Source organism: Chiloscyllium plagiosum, chromosome 8, assembly GCF_004010195.1.
Source record: "Chiloscyllium plagiosum isolate BGI_BamShark_2017 chromosome 8, ASM401019v2, whole genome shotgun sequence".
Taxonomy (NCBI): Eukaryota; Metazoa; Chordata; class Chondrichthyes; order Orectolobiformes; family Hemiscylliidae; genus Chiloscyllium; species Chiloscyllium plagiosum.
In genome coordinates, this window is record NC_057717.1 from 71,423,606 (window position 1) to 71,444,832 (window position 21,227).

Genomic DNA, 21,227 nt, shown 5'->3' on the forward strand with positions numbered 1-21,227 from the left:
GTCCTCGGATGCTGCCTGAATTGCTGTGCTCTTCCAACACCACTGATCCAGAATCTGGTTTCCAGCATCTGCAGTCATTGTTTTTACCTAGTTGATAGGAAATGTTTCTCCTGGAGTTCAGAAACTAATGGTGTACCGGAAGGCTTTTCTTTGGTCCACTGTCGTTTGTCATTTTTATAAATATCCTGGATTAGGACATGGATTGATGGGTTACTAAATTTGCGTATGACACTATGCTCGATGGAGTTCTTAACAGTGCCAAATACCGCTACAGGTTACAGAGGGATACAGATAATCTGCAGAGCTGAGCTCAGTTGTAGCAAATACTGATTAGTGTGGAAAAGTATGAGGTCATTCACTTTGGAAGGAGAAACAAGAATAAAGAATTCTGGGCTTAAAGTAATATTCTTTGAAGTTTAGATGAGCAAACAGATATCGATAATAATGTACATAAAACTCTGAAAGTTACCACACACGATGATAGATTGGTTTGGAAGGAGCACGGTGTGTTAGATTTATGGGAGAGTGATTAAGTTTCAGAGCCTTGAGGTCAAGTTGCACTCTAGAAATTCTCTGGTGTGGCCGCACTTGTGGAGTTGCGCACAGTTCTGGTTGCCACATCGTAGGACGATGTGATAGCATTGGAAAGGGTGCAAAGGAGATTTACGAGGATTCTGCCATGTAAGGAGGGAACGTCTTATGAGGAAGGACTGAGAGACATGAGGCTGCTTTTGATCGAGGTAAGAACTTTGTGAAGTGATTTAATAGAGATATACAAGACGATCAGAGGTTTGCGTAAAGTGGACAATGAAGGACTTTTTCTTCAAATGCTGATGGTTGGCACAAGGGCACATGGCTCGAAATTGAGGTTGATAGATGCTGAGGTAGATTCTTTTCTCAGAGAGGAGTAAAGGTGCAGAACGCCTTGCCTTCAACAGTCATACGTTCGCCAACTTTCAGGGTTTTTAAATGATCAGGAGATAATCATTTGGGTGAAAATGGTAAAATGTCGGTAAACTGAAAACTCGATTTGTATTGCAGGAGACTGCAACATCAAGGGTCAAATACACTTTATTGCAGAGTAATATTCGGTGATCAAACTGCTCTTCAGCCTGCTGTTGCAATTATCTCTGGTCACTATCAGTGAAATGAGCACCTAGCGAGCATCGATCTCGCACCTTCAGCAGCTCACACACTTCTGATCTGCTATACAAGCATGGCACTGCGCCTCTGGAGCTGCCATCAGAGGAGGTCTAACCTGATCTTACCACTGAATCCCTGAATCCAATTACTCATTCTTTTGCCGTGGATCTCAAATAAAACCCAGCTCATAGGAGGTTGTACTGATAATGGATCATGGATTATGGAGCATCAGGTTCAGGAAAAGGATATGGAAAAATGTGGTGAAAAATCGACATTACTGAATACCGTTTACCGTGGCATCCTACGTTGATCACAGGCAATTTTACGTCGCCACTGTACTGGGATTTTCCTTGCATCATTTTTAATTCGTTCGAGAATTCGATTCACTGACATTTCAATAAGTTCCTTTGGAACATTCATACGATACAATGACTCACATTTCATACAACTTCAGCAATCTTCACCATTACTACATCCAAGAGCACGTGGCATGATTTGTATAAATAGTAAATATAGAGTAATGCTATACAAGGGCAAATTGAATTTTAGTTTAATGAGCAAAGTCGCAAGAATCCAGAGTAAGATTCAAAATGTCAGAAATTCACGTTCATTCCCATGGCCAGAACTCCAGCCCAGTAAAGGGGAAATCTGTCCCTGACTCCCCAGAATCCACGCGGTCACTTGCTCCATTTGGTCCACTTGGAAGCCGATGTGAAGGAGCGTTTAGCCTGACAGAGCACTTGTGAGAAATCTCCACTGTCTGATGTAAAGCTGCAATAGGAGCTGTCTAATCCAGCTGGGAGAGCAGCGAGGTAGAAGTGAGTCTTTAATAGCCCTTGGTGTAGATTCACGTTTTACTCATTATGTGATTGTTTAAAAACCTGGGCCAGATACAGCACAGACAGAAAGGAACATGAGGAGGCCATTCTCCCCATCGGTCCTGCCCCGCCCCGCCATTCAATCTCATCATGGCTGACGCAGCACATTCGTGTCTTTTTTTCAGCCTATCCATATTATCGTGTTGCCTACAGGCTAAGAGATATTTATCAAGTTCTATCTTAAATAGATATCGAAATTGTTCGTTTATCAGAACAAAAACAATTTCCATTTAAATACAGTTCGGTTTCAGTAAGAATATTGCAGGTTTTGTAGATGAACAGCCGAGTCTGGTCTGATTATGTTTCAAACCATGAGCTAAACCTCGACGTTGACGGGATTTAAACCCGCAACCTTGAAATAGCAATACGCATAATCACGTAGAAGTCCAACGCGCTATACATTGCGCCACAGACCCACAGCAGTCCTCCCCTTTAAGCACACAGAGTTGCTTTTGACTCGGGACTCCCGTCTCCCATCTGTCTTCGTCAAACTTTCCAGTACTTGATCCTTATCCAAGTGTGCACTGGCTCTTCAAGTTTTGGGCTTAATACTGCTGAAGTGTTCTGCTAACACTTCGCTTTTCAACACCTTCAGAAAGTGAATTTCAGATAAACATAAATGTCTTGGTGAAAGCATTCTTCCTAAATCTCCTGTAAATCCCTCGTCTCTTGTTTTCCACCTGTGTCTCTGGTTATTATCCTTTCCCATAACATGCTTATTCCTGTCATACATATTTATCCTCTTCATAATATGTGCATTTTAATCGTTTTCTCACACAGCCTCCTCTGTACAGAAATAAATAGCCCCAGCCTGGCTTGTCTACCTTCACAATGGGAATGGTCCAGCCTTTGTCATTCTTATCATCTTCTCTGAACACCTTCTCCTGCAATCAGACGCTTCCTGCAGTCTGGCGATTATAACGGAAAACAAGTCACTGAAGAAAAGCCAAAATATCTAAACAAAATCATTAGCTCTTGTACATCTATGTAGAGAAAGGAGATTTAATGTTTCGAGTGCAATGATGCATTTCCGGAACTAATGGGACGTGCGGGTGGTAAAGAATGTGGAAGAAGGTGGACAATTCTAAATTGATTGAACTCGATGTTGGGTCCAGAAGGCTGCATGGTCTGTCAGTAGAAAATGAGGTGGCGTTCTTCCAGCTTGTGCTATGCCATGAAGGAGCACTGCAGCAGACCAGAGACTGAAATGGTGGCTTGGGAACACAGTGTAATTTGAAGTGACAGGATACTGGAAGATCATGATAACTTTTGTTGGTTCCGGACAGAACATAGGTAATCTCAGCTTTGACACCAACTCTGTTTTTCTCCCGCCATTGTTGGAGCGATCACATGCTGAGGAGGAAACACAGTTGTCTGGACTGAAAGATATGTCTGAAATGTTACAAAGTAAGGAAAGATATCATAAACCAACAGGTTTTATAGCTTAGAACATAGAACGTTACACCCCTTCGGCCCTCGATCTTGCACCTTCTCTGATGTTAAAGAATGGTGCTGTATGGGCATTTGCAGGGATGCAAGGTGTACTGGACCAGGGGGTCGCGAGAGAAAATGTCCTGCATTGTGCGGGCAAGGTGTGGAATTCAGTGGCATTGGACACTGGTGAAAGTGAAATAGAATGTCAACCTTCCTCCGCTTCCTACTTCCAGTAAGCGTTTTAATCCGGAACAACAAGGGCACAGGTTAAAGCAATTCACATTTTCGGAGAGGTGTTAAAAATTGAAAAAAAAACCGACAAAACCTCAGATGGTTAGAATTAGTAGAATCCCTACAGTGCAGAAAACAACCGTTCGGCCATTGAATCTGCACTGCGCCGCCAAAGAGCTTCACACTCCCCTACCCTTCCTTCCCACCCCGCACGTATTAACCAACTACAAAAATAGAATTTACAAGAAATGCTCAGCCGATCTGGAAGGAAAGGCTGTCGGAACTAAATGACTTTTTACAGAGAGGGAAGTGTAGTTGGTTGGTGGAAGGCTACAGGGAATGAGGTACTTTACGACAGGATGGAGGAGTGCTGTAGAACTGGAAAAGGTTACAGTGATATCGTGCACTGGAGATGCTGAACGAAGGTACACAGATTGCAGGTTGGCAAGTGCTCGTTGGTACAGACCGAGTGGGCTGTAGGTTCTGGACAAGATGACTGTCATAAGGAATTTTGTAGCATTTTGGGGCAGTGGCCATAACTCAAAGTCATTATGGAAAGACTGCAAAAGTGAAGTGCCAAATTTGGAGAAGTCCCATAATCATTAGATTATCACTGTCATAAAGCATTATCAATATCACTGGTTAGGATCTGGAAAAATAGTCTGGAAGGAACTTCTTACAGTTGCGTTCATATTCGTAAAAAGGAATTATTTTAAAGTGATACTTTGAGAATTCAGGGCCAACGTGTACCCCGAAAAACGAATTACAAAGGCGAATATTAATCAGTGAAAATCGTCAGTTTGCCAATGAAAGAACAGCGCAATAAAAACAGGTGAAGCCCTTCAAAGGTACAAAGAGTGCAAAGGGTCTTTGAAAATGAGGGGGCAAACAATAGTCATGATAATTCCTTCGCAGGTACTGCTAAAGAATAGTCACAGGGTTGTTTGTAAGTACAGCTGGGGTAAAACGATTCTCAGCTTAAGTGTGGCCCCTGTTAGAATCCAAAGCGGCAATCTGTGCATGGAGTCAGAGGAAGTAGATGATGTCTTAAATGAATATTTTTCATCTGTACTCACAAAGATTAAAGCCATTGTAGCCAGGTATTTCCGTTGGAATCGTGAGGTTCTAGAACATTTTAAGATGTCAGGATGGAAGATATATTAAATATTTTTCACAGACATAAAGGTAGAGAAATCCCAAGTGCCACTGAAATGTATCTCAGGCTGTTATGGGAAGTCAGGGAGGAGATTGTTGGGGCCCTGGCGGTTATATTTAATACTTTGCTGGCCACAGGTGAAGTGCTGAATGACTGGAGGATCGCTAGTTCTTCGGCCATTCTTTGTTCAAGGATGGCCGAAGGGATAGGCCAGGTAATTATAGAGCAGATAGTTTGACAGCAGAGGGAAGAAAATTATTGGAACCAATTCTGATGATGAATCAACAATTGAAAATGCAAGGATCAGTTCACGATATTCATCATGGATTTGGTAGAGGAAGACCCTGTCTGACGAATTCAGTCGAGATTTTTGAAATGCTATCTCTCAACACTGATGAGTGCACTGCAGGTTATATGGTTCGCATAGAGTTCAGTAAGGCTCTTGACAATGTCCCAGAGAAAAAGCTGACCCAAAAGGAACCTTGGGATCCAAAACAATTTGGCAAATTGTATTGAAAAGTGGTGTACAGACGTTTTCAGTTTTCAAGTTCTTTCACCAGCAAGTGTACCACAGGAATCTGTGCGGACGCCATTGCTGTTTATTATGCATACTGATGACAAGGAAGTGAAAGCAAAAGGTATCATTACAATATTTGCAAATGACATGAAGTTTGAGGGTGTTGCCCACAGTGAGGCAGATGTTCTCAGGCTACAGTCTGATATCGATCAGGTGATAAACTGAGGCGAGTAATAGCAGATGGGGTTTATTTCGGATCAGTGTGAGGTAAAACCCTATGGGAGGAATGTTGATCGAAGGGCAGACATTATGAATGGTAGGTCCTTGTGGAGGACTAACGAACACAGGGAAATTAGTGGACAAGTCCATAGATCCCTGGAGGTGTCAGAAAAGGTAAACAGGATGGGGAAAACGTCTGAATGCGGGTCTGTCGTAGCCCCATATCCTGGTTACAGGAATTGCGAGAGCTAGTCGAGAGGTCTTAAAATAGTCTGGCAGGGTCTTGGATCTGAAAGAGTCGGTAGACCCGATATAAATCTCAGGCTGGTACAGAGGTTAAGGAGAACAATTTCAATAGACAAGGCAGGCACGAACATAGCAAGCAATGATCAAAACTGAATTATTATTGCACATATTTCAATGCAAAGGGCATGACTGGTAAGGCAGATGAATTCAGGACAGGGAAATTAAAATGGAAGTGGGATTTTACAGGCATTAGAGAAGTATTGATGACAGAGGTGCAAGACTGGTAGCTCAATGTTCAAAGCTAGAGAAAGTACAGGAAGGTTATAACAGGAGGGAAGGCAGGAGGAATTTTGATTTTGATTGTCACAATTATCACAGCAGTACCGGATATTCTTGAGGGGTCATCCAGTGAAGCAGTGCAGATGGCAGTGAGAAATACGAATGCTTCATCACTTTGATACGATTGTACTTCTGACCCCTGATATTCAGTGGGAGATTGATGAACAATTATGTCGTAAGATCTTTTATATCAACAATAATGTTAGGGTTGTAATGGTTGGAATTTTGTGTAACTTTCCAAACCTAGACTGGGATGGTCAGTGTTAAGTATTTGAAGGGAGGAAATTGTTATGTGTGTTACAGAATTCTCACAATCAATATGTAAGTGTCCCGTACGGAGAAAGGGGCACAAGCTCACCTCCCCTTGGGAAGTAATGTCGGGAAAGGGGTGTGTTTTAGTGGGTGAGGAGTTTGTCAAAATGACCACAATAATATTAATTTGCAAATACCTCAAGAAACGACAGACCTGATCCACAATTTCAAATAATAAAAGGGGGAAAAACAATCTTGATAGTATTAAACACGAACTTTCAAAAGGTCTTTAGGGGAGTCTATTCGCAGGCAAAGGGAAATCTGCCAAGTTGAAGTATTTTAAAAGTGAGATAACATGAGCGTTCCGAAACAGCATGTTCTTGTTAGTGTGTTGCTCAGTGCAGGCAGAATTAGGAAATAATCGCTGTCTTTTTAGGCTATGCTCAAGGAAAAGGGAGCATGGGGCTGTCGGAATACACTTTGAATGGATATCAGAAATGCAAAAATGGGATATGAAATAACTTTGCAGAGAAATTCAAGTCGAATCCAACGTTATTGGACAAAGACATTAAGGGCAAATGAGTAACCAAGGTGAAAATAGGGGCCCTGAAAGATCAACAAGAACATCGATGTGTGGAACTACTACAGGTGGTGGCTAAGATCGTGAACACATTTTTCACTCCAGTACCTAACGTGGAAAAAGTGTGGGGACGTCAGGGAACTAACGAGTAATACGTCAGCCAAAATTGGAATACTTTGTGCATTTCTAGTCTGGTTGCTATAGGAAGAATGTTGTGAAATCGAAAGAGCTCAGAAAAGATTCACAAGATGTTGCCAGAGTTGTGACTGAATAAGCTGGGGCGATTCCCCTGGAACATCGGGGGTTGAATGATGACCTTATAGATGTTTATGCAAACATGAGGGGCATGGATAGGGGAAATAGTCAAGTTCCTTTACTTGGTGTTGATGAATCCAAATCTAGAGGGCATACATTCAAGTTTAGAGGGGAGAGAGTTTTTAAAAAAGACCGAATGGGCAGCTTTTTCACGCACATTGTAATGTGTTTATGGAATGAACTGAGAGAGGAAGGTGTGGGGACTGAAACTAAAAAAGCATCTGGATGGGAATATGAATCGTAAAGGTTTAGTGGCCTTTGGTTCATGGGCCAAATGCTCGTACATGGGACGAAATCTATGTAGATATTCTGGTCAGCATGGACGAATTGATCCGAAAGGTCTGGTTCCATTCTGTACATCTCTGTGTCTTGAAAATTGTTCACGTTATTGAAGAGATGGTGCTGGAAATTCAAAAGTAGATAAATCTCGAAAAACAGGTTAAGTATATCGAAGGAAATTTTCAGAAGCTGGGGAAGAAATTGTGGAGCCACTATAAGAGATATTTGTACCAATGGCGGCCATGGCTGACGTGCTGGAAGACTGGAGGCTGTCATAGTGGATAGTAAAGGAGGTTTTCTAAGATGACAAAAGGATCCTGATGATATGGGTAACTGGGCTGAAAAACTATTCATGGAGATAAATGTGAATAAATGAGAATTCATTTGGTGCAACAAACAAGGGGACTGTTTATGTAATTAATGTTAGGATCTTGGTTCGTATTGTAGAGCAGAGGACCCCGGGGTTCAGGTACATAACTCTTGAAGTGAACGTCACGGAATGGATGAGAAGGTGCTTGGCATGCTTGACAACATTGCTTAGTTCATTGAGTACAGGAGTTGTGAAGTCAAATTGAGATTGTTTAGGACATTCATGAGGTTTCTTCTGCAATACTGTGTCCAGTTCTGGGCGCACATTTATGGGAATGACATTATTTAGCTGCAGGGAGTTTAGAAGAGATTTACCAGGATGTTGCTGGATTTGGAAAGTTTGGGTTATGAACAAAGGCTGGATAGGCTTGGACGTTTTTTCCCCTGGAGCCTAGAGGTTGAGAGGTAACCTTATAGAAGTTTATGAAATAATAAGGAGTATAGATAAGGTTAGTGATAGTTTTCTATCCACATGATAAGGGACGTTGAAAAAGAGGGGCAACGTTTTTTTAGATTGCAGGGGAGAGATGTTTAAAATAAAGACATGGGGGGAAAGTTGTTACAAAGGGCATGGTTTTTGTGTGGAATAAACTTCATCAGAAAGGGGTGGATGAAAGAATAATTAGTGTTTACCAGACATTTGGATCAGTACATGAACAGGAAAGGTTTGGAGGGTTATGGACCAGCAGTAAGCAGCTGGGACGAGTATGGTTTTAGATGATGGTTATTATCTACAGAAGGGTCAGTTTCCTTGCGGTGTGACTCTAGGACTATGAATGGAGTGTCGTTGCATTATCTAAGAAAGGCTGCAATGGAAAGCCAAAGAACCAAAAATCAATTAACCAGATGTGGGGAACGTATGGAAACGATTCTGCTGGAGAGCAGTTAGATGCATGTGGAAAGGGAAGGATTGATTAAAAATACTCAGCACGGCTTTGTGCGTACAAATTCATGTCTCAAAAACGTGATTGCGTTTCTTGAAGAGTGAACATACCTTGTCCATACTGACTTCAGTTGTGTCTTTGACAAGGTTTCGCATGATAAATTCGTTGGTAATGATAAGATAGCATTGGATAAGGCAGAGATGGCCACCTGGATACAAAATTGGTTTGACAGTAGGAGACAGAGGGTGGTGGTAGAGAGTTGTGCTTCAGAATCTCCGCCTGTTACCAGTGGTGTACCATGAGTATCGGTGTTGCGTATATTTATTTGCATCATTTACAGAAACAATTTGGTTGAGAATATATGAGTCATTGATAGTGAGTTTGTGGATAACACAGTTAATGGTTCATGGGCAGTAAATATGGTTAATAAAGAGGATCTTGATCAACTGAGCAGATGGGCCAATAAATGAAAGGTGGAGTTTAATTCAGGTGTTGGATTTTTTATAGACAAAACATGGAGGACTAACATAGTTAATAGCAGGACCGGGGACAGTGTTGTCAAAAAAAGAGAGAGAGACCAAGAGGTGCAGTTGCTTTGTTCCTTGGCAGTGGGCAGAGTGGCGAAAGCAGCATTGACACATTTGCCCTCATGGGTCAGAGCATTGCGGACATGAGTTGGTGATATTTGTAACATTGTGGTCAATATTTCCCTTGTGCAAAGGAGGCCATTTGGTGACGTTACAAAGATTTATAAAACCATGCATGGCATAAGTAATGGGATTAGTCAAGGTTATATGAGCCCAACACTTGAAGGTATGAACTGGAGATGAGACAGCAAAGATTTAAAGAGGGACCTGAAGGGCAACATTTTCCACAGTGGATGGTGCAGATAATGGAAAATATTTGTCAAAAAATGTGGCAGAAACAAGTATAATTATAGCATGTAAAAGACATTTGGGCATTCACATGGCGAGGAGAAGGTTTGAAGGGATATTTGCGAAATGCAGGCAAATGTGACTCATTCTATTTAGGAAACATTGGCGAGCATGGAGGAGTTGGGTGAGAGGTCGGTTTTTTGTGTTGCACAGCTCTATGTTTCCATATATTGGAGGAGGTGTCTACGATACAAGGCAGATTGTGGAGTCTGAAGCAGGTTATAGAGATACGGATGTTAGTCTGGGTTTGAGTACGGTTTTGAGTATGTGGAAGGATTCTGGAGAGGGGAGGAGATTACAGAGACAGGAACTGTTACAGGAATTAAAATGATTGAAGACACTATTCCACAAGATGTGACGCAGGTACGGCTTTGGAGAGGGAAACCAAAACAGGAGATTCCCAGGCAACATTACCGCCCTCCCGAGGTCAGCCTGCTTTCATCTGTGTTGTACTGATGCTCACGACGACAGCACAGGTCTGGATTGATAAATGTGAACTTCCGCTGCTGTGTTAGTACAATAAAATTAAAGTAAGTGTGGTGATAGATCCAAGGGTGCGTCTGTACAGTGCTCCCCCTCCAGCACTGTATCTATGACATGTCTTGGTTGCGAGGTTTTGAGCGCTTTCACTGATTCCTGGTCTGTGCACTGTGTGTGATCTTATCGCAATGCAGGACAACTTGTCGGCTCCAGATGTCCTTTCCCTTTGTCTCTCTCGCTGATCAACCATATTCAATGAGATGATGGACGAGACACCCAGCAGCGGGGAATTCTGTTGAGTCAACAAGTTCCTGAGTAATTATGGAAGACACAGAAAGAGACAGATGCTGAAATGTGGGCGATAGTTACACATGCACAGTGGTACTAACGCCCATACTGATCTGGAAATTCCCAATCTCCATTCCTGGCCTGTGCTTTCTCATCTCTCTGGAGCCGAAAATTCTAACGGCTCTGGATCTGAAGCAGCTGCGCAATGTGCTTTTAGAGGCAATAATTTGACTCACAGCGATAGATACTGACTCACATACATAGATACTGAATGATATCACCAGAGTTCAGGATGATATCAGAAACAAACAGTTGTGTGGGGATAAGGGGTTTTGAATTATTATGCACTGATATCAGAGCTCAGGGATGGGAAACCAGTGAACAGGTGAATTGATGGCCTCGTAGTATTATCACTAGACTATTTATCCAGAAGCTCCTTCCATGGTCCAATCCCACCATTGCAATTGGCCGAATTTGAATTAATTTCTTCCAAATATGTAGATAACAATGTACTAATGAGAATTTAAAAATTGCTCATGTTAGGAAAATCCATCTGAAATATTTATATCTTTAGGGAAGGAAATCTGTCACCCACACCTGGTGCGGTCTCGAGGGAGTGTCTCCATATACACAGCAACGTGGTTGACTCTCAATTGCCTTTTGAAATAGCCTAGCAAGCCATTCAGATTAAAGGAAGCCGCAGCTTGGAAAGAAAAAGCTGGCGAGTCAGAGACACACACATCCCGTGAATGAATAAAAAAATCCGATTGCCGTGGACCCTAATCGAACCAAACTGAGACCAGTGTCCTGGCCAATCATGTCAGTAGGTTTATGGTGGAGAGATGCAGGAAAATTAGATTTTAAATGCAAAGAGAAAAGATGAAGCATCGGAGCAGCATGTGACGTGGCTGAAGGCAAGCAGAAAGAAACAGCAAGAGACAGATTTGAACTAAAACTGTACATCAGTGAATAGGTTTATGACAGGAAATTGTGGGAAAAGGTCAATTACAAATTCTTTTCTTGAAATAGACAAAGTCTCTGCAATAAGATAGTGGGACTTATGACACAGGATGAAAAAAGTTGGAGCATAAACTTTCAACATTACACAACCTTACGGAGAGCTCAGGCACAATGGGAAAGAGGAATGCGTAGCCATGAACGTAATGGATAACAGAGGCACCCCAGAGAAAGCATTTGATCTCAGATTCATAAGGTGAACCAATCTGAATGCAACGTCTGGGTACTACGTGGCAAAAACACAATCAGGCGAATAGTTTTACACTGCTGAAGGGCTCACCACTGCATTAAGTCAAAAATGCATGGATTTTTAACAGACACATTTCGATAATTTTTGAGACTTCAATCATTGTACAATCTGGGATAATCACGATGGCAAAAGTGATATTGGAAGAGAAGCTCAAAAAATGTTTTTGTCAGTGTTCATTTGAATAACACATTGTGAAACTGGCTGTGCATGTAAATATCTCAAATCAACAGTTGTGTGATGACCCTGAGTGAATGAGTGATGTGAATTGAGAGATCTTCAGGGAAATTGAGATAAAATAAAATTCAAATTATGAAGTTTTGACGTGAACCACATAATGTACAAACTATAACGAGAAATCAAAATAGCCAATTACAATGGTTTGTGAAAGAATAGAGTAAATGGACTGTAATGTGTGGCTGTAAGTGAACATTTACAGGAACAGTGTAAAACATTCAACAAAAGGACAATCTATTGAACCAGTCAAAAACTCTGCAAGAAATTCCCACCCGTCCTTCACACAAGACAAAATGGATCATATTTGATTATGAGGCTTGGAAGATCACCAAAAAGTACTAACAATTCTGAAGCAAAGGAATGTTTTAGAATTAAGCGTTAAAGGTTTTGCAAATGGTCTCCGAGCAGGAGGCGAGCTGTGGGACTCGGAATCATTGTCAGGGTTTTTTTACACGATCGGATAAGGCAGTTTAAGGTACTGGAAGTGGTGAGAGTGTTACAGAGTGTGGCCAGGGCCTGAATGGGGTTACTAGGCAGCATTCAAAGCTGCAGCTACCCTTCTGCCAATTGCTCAGTTGGGAGCTCAGTCAGCCGCATTGCTGAGGGTCTGGAATCACATGATAGCCAGATCAGGTGAGAATGTGAGATGCCCTTCCCTGCAGGTCGTAAGTGAACCAGCTGATTTCTTCCTACTGAACAAAAAAGATTTTTGGTGGCCCCACTAATGTCTTGTACAGTCAAAAAATGACATCCCAACACGTATTCTCAATCCCCTGAAAAATTAAGTCGAGTGTCCCAAGTGCCCGATTGAACAACTTCTCTATCTGTAACACCACTTTCAAAGGAATGTGTACCTACATCCTAAGGTGCCTATTTGACAACACTACCCAGGGCCCGAACATTAACAGCCCAGGTTTCTTCTACCAAAACGCAACACCTCACACATATTTAAACTCCATCTGCTTTTTTCTCAGGTCACAATACCAGAAGTACTGTTAATCCTGTAATATCATAGATTACATTCTTCACAGTCCAGTGTATGAGCAATTTCAGTTTCAGCCTCAAAATTACTTTGAATGAAACCAACATCCACACCCAAATTACAAAATTGGACCCACTGCACCGCTGGTCATCTGCCCCGAGCGAGAAAAACAACATGTCTCCCATCACTCTGTCTTCGACCATCAAGCCAGTTTTATGTACAGTTGACTGGCTCCTCCTGAATCCCATTGCGTTTATTGATCTGAACTTATTACATTGATCTGAACTTATTACTAAGTCAACCATCGGCAATCTTGTCAAAGACCTTGCTGAAATCCATGTTGACAAGGTTGGCCGCTCTGCCTTCATCTATCTCTTGGCCACTTCCCCAAACAGTTAATTAGGTTTGTGAGACACGATTTTCCACTCACAACTCCATGCTGACTATTTCTAATCAGCCTTGCCTTTCTCAATATAGGTCATTTCTCGCAGGATCTCCTCCAACAACTTATCCATCACCAGTCTTACTGGTCTGTAGTTTCCTGACTTTTCCCGGCAGCCCTAAAGTGATGGAACAACATTAGCCGCCCTCCAGTCTTCCAGTACCCCACGTGTCTGTTGGTAATACAAACATCTCTGTTCGGGACCTTACTATCTCCTCCCAAGCATTACATAATAGCCTGGAATACACCTGACGATTGATCTACATTAATTCGTTTACAGATTGCAGCACCTTCTCTTATCTCTTGTAGTTTCTTTTCAAAGCATTGCTATTTATTTCTCCAAGTTCACAAGCTTCCATGTCTTTCTCCACAGTTAATACTATCAGGAGATTTTAGTTAATTATCTCACGCATCTCCACCTGTTCCACACATAGACGACATCATTGAACTTTGGGGGTGGGGGGGGGGGAATCTATTCTCTCCCGAGTTACTTTTTTCTCTTAAGAAAACTTGTCCTAAGGATTCTGAAACTTCAAGTAAATCATATCACTCGACCATCATTCCCCTCACCTCCCATGATCAAGTCTGAATTCATATTTATAAAATCAAATAAAATCCCACGGGTTCATAAACAAATTCTCTGTTATAAAGGTCATTTGTGAATACGTAGGAGTGAAGCATTAATTCATTTATTTCCACTTAGATGTGTGGCTGTTAAAATATTCTAAATCCATTGAGAATGTTCCCTCCAATCCCACATGTGGCGTTTTCGGTCATCCACCTCTTCAGTGGGACCTTATTGAAAGGTTTGCGAAAATCCCAATGAACCATACCTCCCTTTTATCTACTCTGCTGTTTACAGCCAGATAGAAAAAAAAAATCCACCGTTGTTTGTGAAATGAAATCGCTCTTTCATAACCATATGATTGGCACTTTCAGAGACAGACACAGAGGGACAAATAATGGCTTTAAAGGAGTCATCTGGTGGCAAGTGGAGCTGCTGAGTCTGTGTTGGGGTAACACAGTGCACGCTATCCATTAACAGTCTGAACAAAGGACGTGAGGAAGTACGGGAACGAGGTTTCCAAGAAGGATCCCACGGATCAAACGATTGTTACATAAGCATAATTTGAATTCGCTGCTTCTGTACGCGATGATGTTCTTACTCGATGAAGTAAGAAACGTACACAATACTGAAGGACCTGAAAGGATTGGATGTAGGGAAGACATTTCCACTAGTAGGAGAGACTAGGGCCCAAAGACACCGTTTCAGATGGAAGTAACGACCCTTTAGGATGGAGATATGGAGGAATTTATTCAGAGGATTGTGGATGTTAAGTAATTTAGTTGCATTTAACTCACAGATAAATAGGTTATTGATGAGTAAGGGGATGAAGGGTTACAGGGAGTAGGTGCGACAATGGGGTTGAGAAGCAATTTGGCCACAATCGAATGGGGATTAATCACAGATCGGGGTGATCTTTGGAGGAGTTTTAGAGATCGCGGTGGTTGCAGAGACTGGGAATACACCTATACGGATGTTGGTTGGAGCTGCAGGGTTTACACAGTTGGGGAGGGTTGTACGGGCTGGGCATTATACAGATAAGGATTGTAAATGGAGCTGCAGGAGTTTACTGAAGCTTGGAGGGGTGATGGGGCTGGATCGGCTCACAGAGCCAGGGACAATTGTAGAATTTGGAGGAACCAGAGGTACTGAGAGTTGTAGGACTGCAGGGGTAATTAGAGAGTTAATGAGAGTTGTAAAGGCAGGTGTGCATGGGTTACACAGAGACGTGGAGTACTGTTCTGTATAAGGATACATAAATCAAGCGGTTTGATGATGCTGGAAGATACTGCAAAGACAGTGAGCTGTCGTTATTGAGGAGGTTACAAAGACAGGATGCATTGAAGAGTTGGAGGCTGCTACAGGTATTAAAAATGCTGAAACGGATCATTAGCCGTATATTGATGAGGAAGATTGGAAGCTCTGGAGATAGAAAACGAGAGTTACAATGACTGAAGTATATCACAGAGATGGTGAGTAACATAAGTCATGGAAGAGTTATAATATGAAACAAGTAATATTAAAAGGAGTTATGGACGATTCAGGAAGAGATGAAGGGATTGTATTTGGTGAAAAAAAAGGACAGTGAGACTTCTCACATTAGGATAAGGGTAGCTAACACGGACACGGAGTATTTTATGACATTGTACAATTTACAGAGATTAATACAGTTGTATAGAATTGAGGAACTAACAGAGATATGAACGGCTGTCGTGAATGATGTCATTTGCTGATATCAGATGCTTAGATTCTGGGGATTATATAGTTGGGAAGGCTGGAGACTCAGGCAGAGCTTGCATACACAAGAACAGCAAGAGCATCTGGAGATAGTTACACTGAGAGTGAGCATTGCACAACTTGGAGGAAGTTCCTGTGTTATGGAGGATTGTAGAGGAGGGTGACATTTCCATAGATAGAGTTGTAAGAGCTGGAGATGATTATAAAGATGATGAAGAAGATGAAGAGACTATAGGAACTTTTATTGAAAGGAAGCGTGATAAATAAAGGATGTTACACAGATCGCGGGTTTTTATAGGAAATGGGTAGGAGGCGTCGCTGCACTGGAATGGGATCGACTGATCCAGCGTTTTGCATAGACCTGAGAGGATTGCACAGATCGGGAGGATTGTACAGTCTCCACATTTTGGGAACATTTAGGGACTGGAGGAGGTTATACAGATAAGGAGTGATGTTGGAGCTGTAAGAGTTGACAGACCTGGGGAGGTTTGAAGCTATTTACAGTCAGAGGGACATTTTAGGGACAGTGATACCGAACGCAGAGGATATAACTGCAGAGCTACACAAAGATACGGTGTTTGAGATGCTGGGATGCCTGTAGGGATTTAGGAGTAAACAGAGATATGGAGTGCTGTTGTGGCTGAAAATGTATACTGAATAGTGTGAGACATGAAGGGCCTTTGGTCGGTTAGAGAGAGGGTGGCCTGCATTGTCTGGCAGAATCTGTAGACACTGGAAGAGGTCTGACTGATGGGGTGTGACATAGCTACGGGAGCAGTACAGCGACAGAGGTTTGTCGAGGCTGGAGGAGTTTACAGATTTGAGGAGGATTACAGAGGCTGGTGTCGTTTGCGGAGCCAGGGTGGGTTGATGAAATGCAGAGGATCATATAGACGGGGAGCTCTGTAGTAGCAGGAAAAGGTAACAGAGACAGAGAATGTTTCAATGTTGGCATAGCATCAGAGTGTGGGCTAATTTCATAGAGGCCGGAGTGGTTGTTGGGATTAGAGGAGAACACAAAAGTCGGGATGCTGTCAGACAAGATGTTACAGAGCTAGAGCGGGTTCCACCAGCTAAAGGAAGTTGCAAAGATAGGGAGGGTTGTGGGGCTGGGGTAAGAATCAAATTGGGAGGGTGTAGGGACTAGAGTAGCTTTGACAGATAGAAAGCATTCTGTGTTTTGAGAAAGTTTCGGTTATAGGAGGTTGTGCCGCTTACACAGTTCGCGGGGGTAGTCGGGATTGAAGGAGATACAGAGACAGGGAGTGTTACACAGAAACATATGAAAGGGGACAGGTAGAGGCCATTTGCCTCCACACGTCTGCCCCACTATTTAATATGATCACGGCGGACCATCAACTCTGTGCACTGTTCCTAATTTCGCCCAATACAATGACTGACAGAACTGGGGTTAGTTACAGAGATCGACAGGGAAGGAGTAATTGGGAGAGGTTAGAGAAATATGAAGATGTGGAGAGACGGGAGGAGGTTACAGATTTAGGGATTGTTGGAGTGATTAGTGGAGGCTACTGAGATAGGTAAGGTTGGAGTGACTGGTGGAGGTTACAAAAATAGGGAGCGTTGGGTGATTTGGGAAAGTTACAGTAATAGGGCGGGTTAGAGTGATTGTGAGAGGTTATAAACATAGGAATGATTGGTGCGAATGGAGGAGTCCACAAAGATAGAGAGATTTGGAATGACTCGGGCAGGTTAAAGAATTAGGGAGGCCTGTGGAGTCTGATCGAGGATAAAGACATTGGGAGCATCATTCAGCCTGTATAAGATTATAGAGATATGCCGAGTTGTGGAGAGAGCAGGAGGTGACTGAAAAGGGAGGCATGTCGAGTTTGTAGAAGGTTACTTTGACAAAGAATATTGCAGCAGGTGGATAAGGTTGCAAAAATAAATATCATCGTTTCTGTAGGTAGGAAGAGCCAAATATTTATAATGGCGCAAGTGGATTGCATGCACAGGTAAGGGAGTCGGAAGAGGAAGACTTAAATTAAAAATGGATTAGTTTGTAGAGATATAAAAGTTTATTGTAAAAGTGTAGATTCTAAAGATGAAGGGATGCGAGAGGAAGGGTGGGAGGGACAGAATGTTTTATTGAGATCAGGAGAAGAATGAAGAGGTTACTGACGTTTCTGGTGATGGAGGACAATATTTGGACTTGGATGAAGTAAGGAATACAGAGCAGTGTAGACACTGGATGATTATTCAGACTGAAGGAGCTTGCAGAAAGTGACAGCTGTAGGAACTGGAGTTGAATGCAACGATAAAGAGAATGTTGCATGTACATGGATGGGTTTTGATTGTTTCAGAAGGTCACGATAGGCAGACTAATAGTGATGGGGGAGGCAGATTTAAGGAGGCAGATTTAAGGAGTATTTTTGTGACAGGAGAAGGTCAACGATAGAGGAGATTGCAGAGACTGGATGAGGTTTCAGACATCATGGGAAGGGTTAAAATGCCTTCAGAATATGATACAAAGGGAGGGCTGCAGGGACAGGAGTAGGTTACACAGGCACGAAACTTATAGGGACTGGACGGGTTTTATATGGAGCGAGGTCTGTCGGAATAGGAGATGGTTACAGAGGTTGAGTGGTGCTGTAGAATGGGAGGCAGGTTTGGTATAGAGTCAGGTGAAGGCTATAGTGATATCATGTGCCATAGAGGGGAAAGTCTGTGTGGAGTTTGCACATCGTCGCCGTGCCTGCGTTGATTTCCTCCAGATAGTCTGATTCCCTCCCACAGTCCAAAGATGTGCAGTTTCGGTGAATTGCGCATCGTGTTAGGTGCATTAGTCAGAGTGAAACGGGTCTGGGTGGGTTACGCTTCGGAAGGTCAGTGTGGACTGGTTGGGCCGAAGGGCCTGTTTCCACACTGGAGGAACTCTAATCTAATTGCTCTCTGTTCTATGCACTATGAGTGATCTTACCTCACTGCAGCATTTATTGAAGACTCCAAATCTCTCCAACCTTTGACTGTTTGTCTGACCAAACGTATTTAATGAGATGATGGACGATACAACCCAGCAGTTGGGAAGTCTATTGAATCATGAACTTCCTGAGCACCAACAGAATACAGAGAAATAGAATCGGAAATTATATGGATGCAGAGATGGTGACACTTGGAGACACGTTCGATGTCCCACATAGATCTGTTAAATCCCAATCTCCATCCCTGGTCTGAGCTGACTCATCTCTTTGGATGGAGAATTCTACTGGCTCAGAATCTGGAGTAGCTGGAAAAGGTGCAATTAAAGGCAGCAATTAGAACCACATAGTGATGGACACCACATGAGTGATATCACCAGAGTTCACGAAGGAATTGGGATCAATCATTTGTCAGGAAGAAGGGGTTATGATTCATAGTGCACTGTTATCAGTACTTAATGATACGTGATCTATGAGTCGTCAGGTGATGGCCTAGATCTATACTCACCTACTGTTCATCTAGAATTTAATGCTCGTGTCTGGTATATTCACCTGGCTGTTTCATACCCTTTCAGGACAGAAATCTGTTACAGGCAGCTGGTCTGACCTACAAGTGACACTCACCCACAGCAATGGTTTGAATATGAAGTACGCTCTGAAATGGTCTTGCAAGCCACTAGTTGAAGGGCAGCTAGTTTTGGGCAAGAAATGCTGTCAGAGAGAGAGACACCCACATCCCACGGCAGAAGTTGGGTCCCAATGCAATTGTGCTGGGAGTCGTGTCCTGGTTAGTCATGTCGGTAGGTTTATGGACAGGGCTTTAAACTGACAGAGAGAATGCATGGACAGGATTCAGGTGAAAGGAGCTTTCCAAATCCACAGAGAAAAGTTGAACCATCGGAACAGCACAGGGATGTGCTTGAAGTTGAGCAAAAAGGAACAGAAATGGACAGATTTTAAATAAAACTGTATATAAGTTAATAGGGTTGTGACAGGAAATGGTGAGGAATATCAATTATAATGTTCGTTTTTGGAATGGGAAAATATCAGCAATAAGATAGATGGACTTGTTCCACAGCGATAAATGAAATTTTAATGCTTTGCTGGACACACGTGAAGTGCTAAATGCCTGGACGATAGCAAATGAGGTTCCTTTGTTCAAGAATTGCAGCAATGATGTGCCAGTTAATTACAGAGTAGATACTCTGACATCAGTGGAAGGGAAATTATTAGAAAATATTCCAAGGGACACAATGACTCAACATTCAGAGAGGCAGGAATCATCTAGAGATATTCGTCACACATTTGGTGGAGGAAGATTGTGATTGACATATTCAGTTGTGTTTTTTGAAATGGTGTCTAAATATAATGATGTGGTCCACACTAGTTTCAGCAATGACGTTGACAAGGTTCCATGGAAATCTCTTCCAAAAGGGAAGAGGCCTTGGGATCCAATGCAAGTCGGCAAACTGGATCCAAGATTGATCGAATGAAGTTTTTGTGTTTGAAATTCTTTCAGCCGCGGCTGTACCAGAGGGACCTTTGACGGGACCATTTCTGTTCATTATGTGCATTAGTCACTTGGATGTGAAAACAGAAGGTATCGTTAGTAAGTTCACAGATGACATGAAAGGTGAGAGTGTTTTACGCAGTGAGTCTGATGGTCACAGGCTACAGTCAAATATTGAGCTGATGATAAAAGGCGCAAAGTAATGGCAGGTGGAGTTTATTTCTGATCAGAGTGAGGAAATGCCCTGCGGGAGGTATGATGAGTTAAGGGCAGACTAAATGAATGGTGGGTCCTTGTGGAATACTGAGGAAAAAAGGGGCCATGGTGGACAAGAACTTAGATCCCTGATGGAGCCAGCACAGGTAGACAGGATGGGGAAGACTCTGGACTGGGAGCGAGAGCGGGTCCCATTTCCTGGTGAAGGTAAATGCGAGAGCTGCGATAAGGAATTTAAAATTTTATGGCAGGCCTGTGGGACATTAAACTGTCGGGAGGACAGAAAGAACTTTGAGGCTGGTACAGACGTTGCAGAAAGCAACTTCAATAGTCAAGGTAGGCAGCAACACAGCAGGCAATGCAGGAAAACTGATGAATTACACTGAATTCATTTCAATGCAAAGGTCCTGACAGGTAAGATAGATAAACTCACGGCATGGGTGAGACCAAGGGACTGGGTATTATAGGTTTTACAGAAAGACAGCTATGAGAGGGATAGGCCTGGCAGTCCATTGTCCCAAGGTACAGGTACTATTGTAAGGGGTGAACGGAAGGACGAGCGTTGCTGGCTTTTGTTTGAGCTGAAACATGTGTTGCTGGAAAAGCGCAGCAAGTCAGGAAGCATCCGAGGAGCAGGAGACGTTTCGAGCATAAGTCCTTCTTCAGGAATGAGGAAGGTGTGCCAAGCAGGCTAAGTTAAAAGGTAGAGAGGAAGGACCTGAGGGAGGGGCGTTGGGAATGCGATAGGTGGAAGGAGGTTAAGGTGGGGGTGATAGGCCGGAGAGGGGGTGGG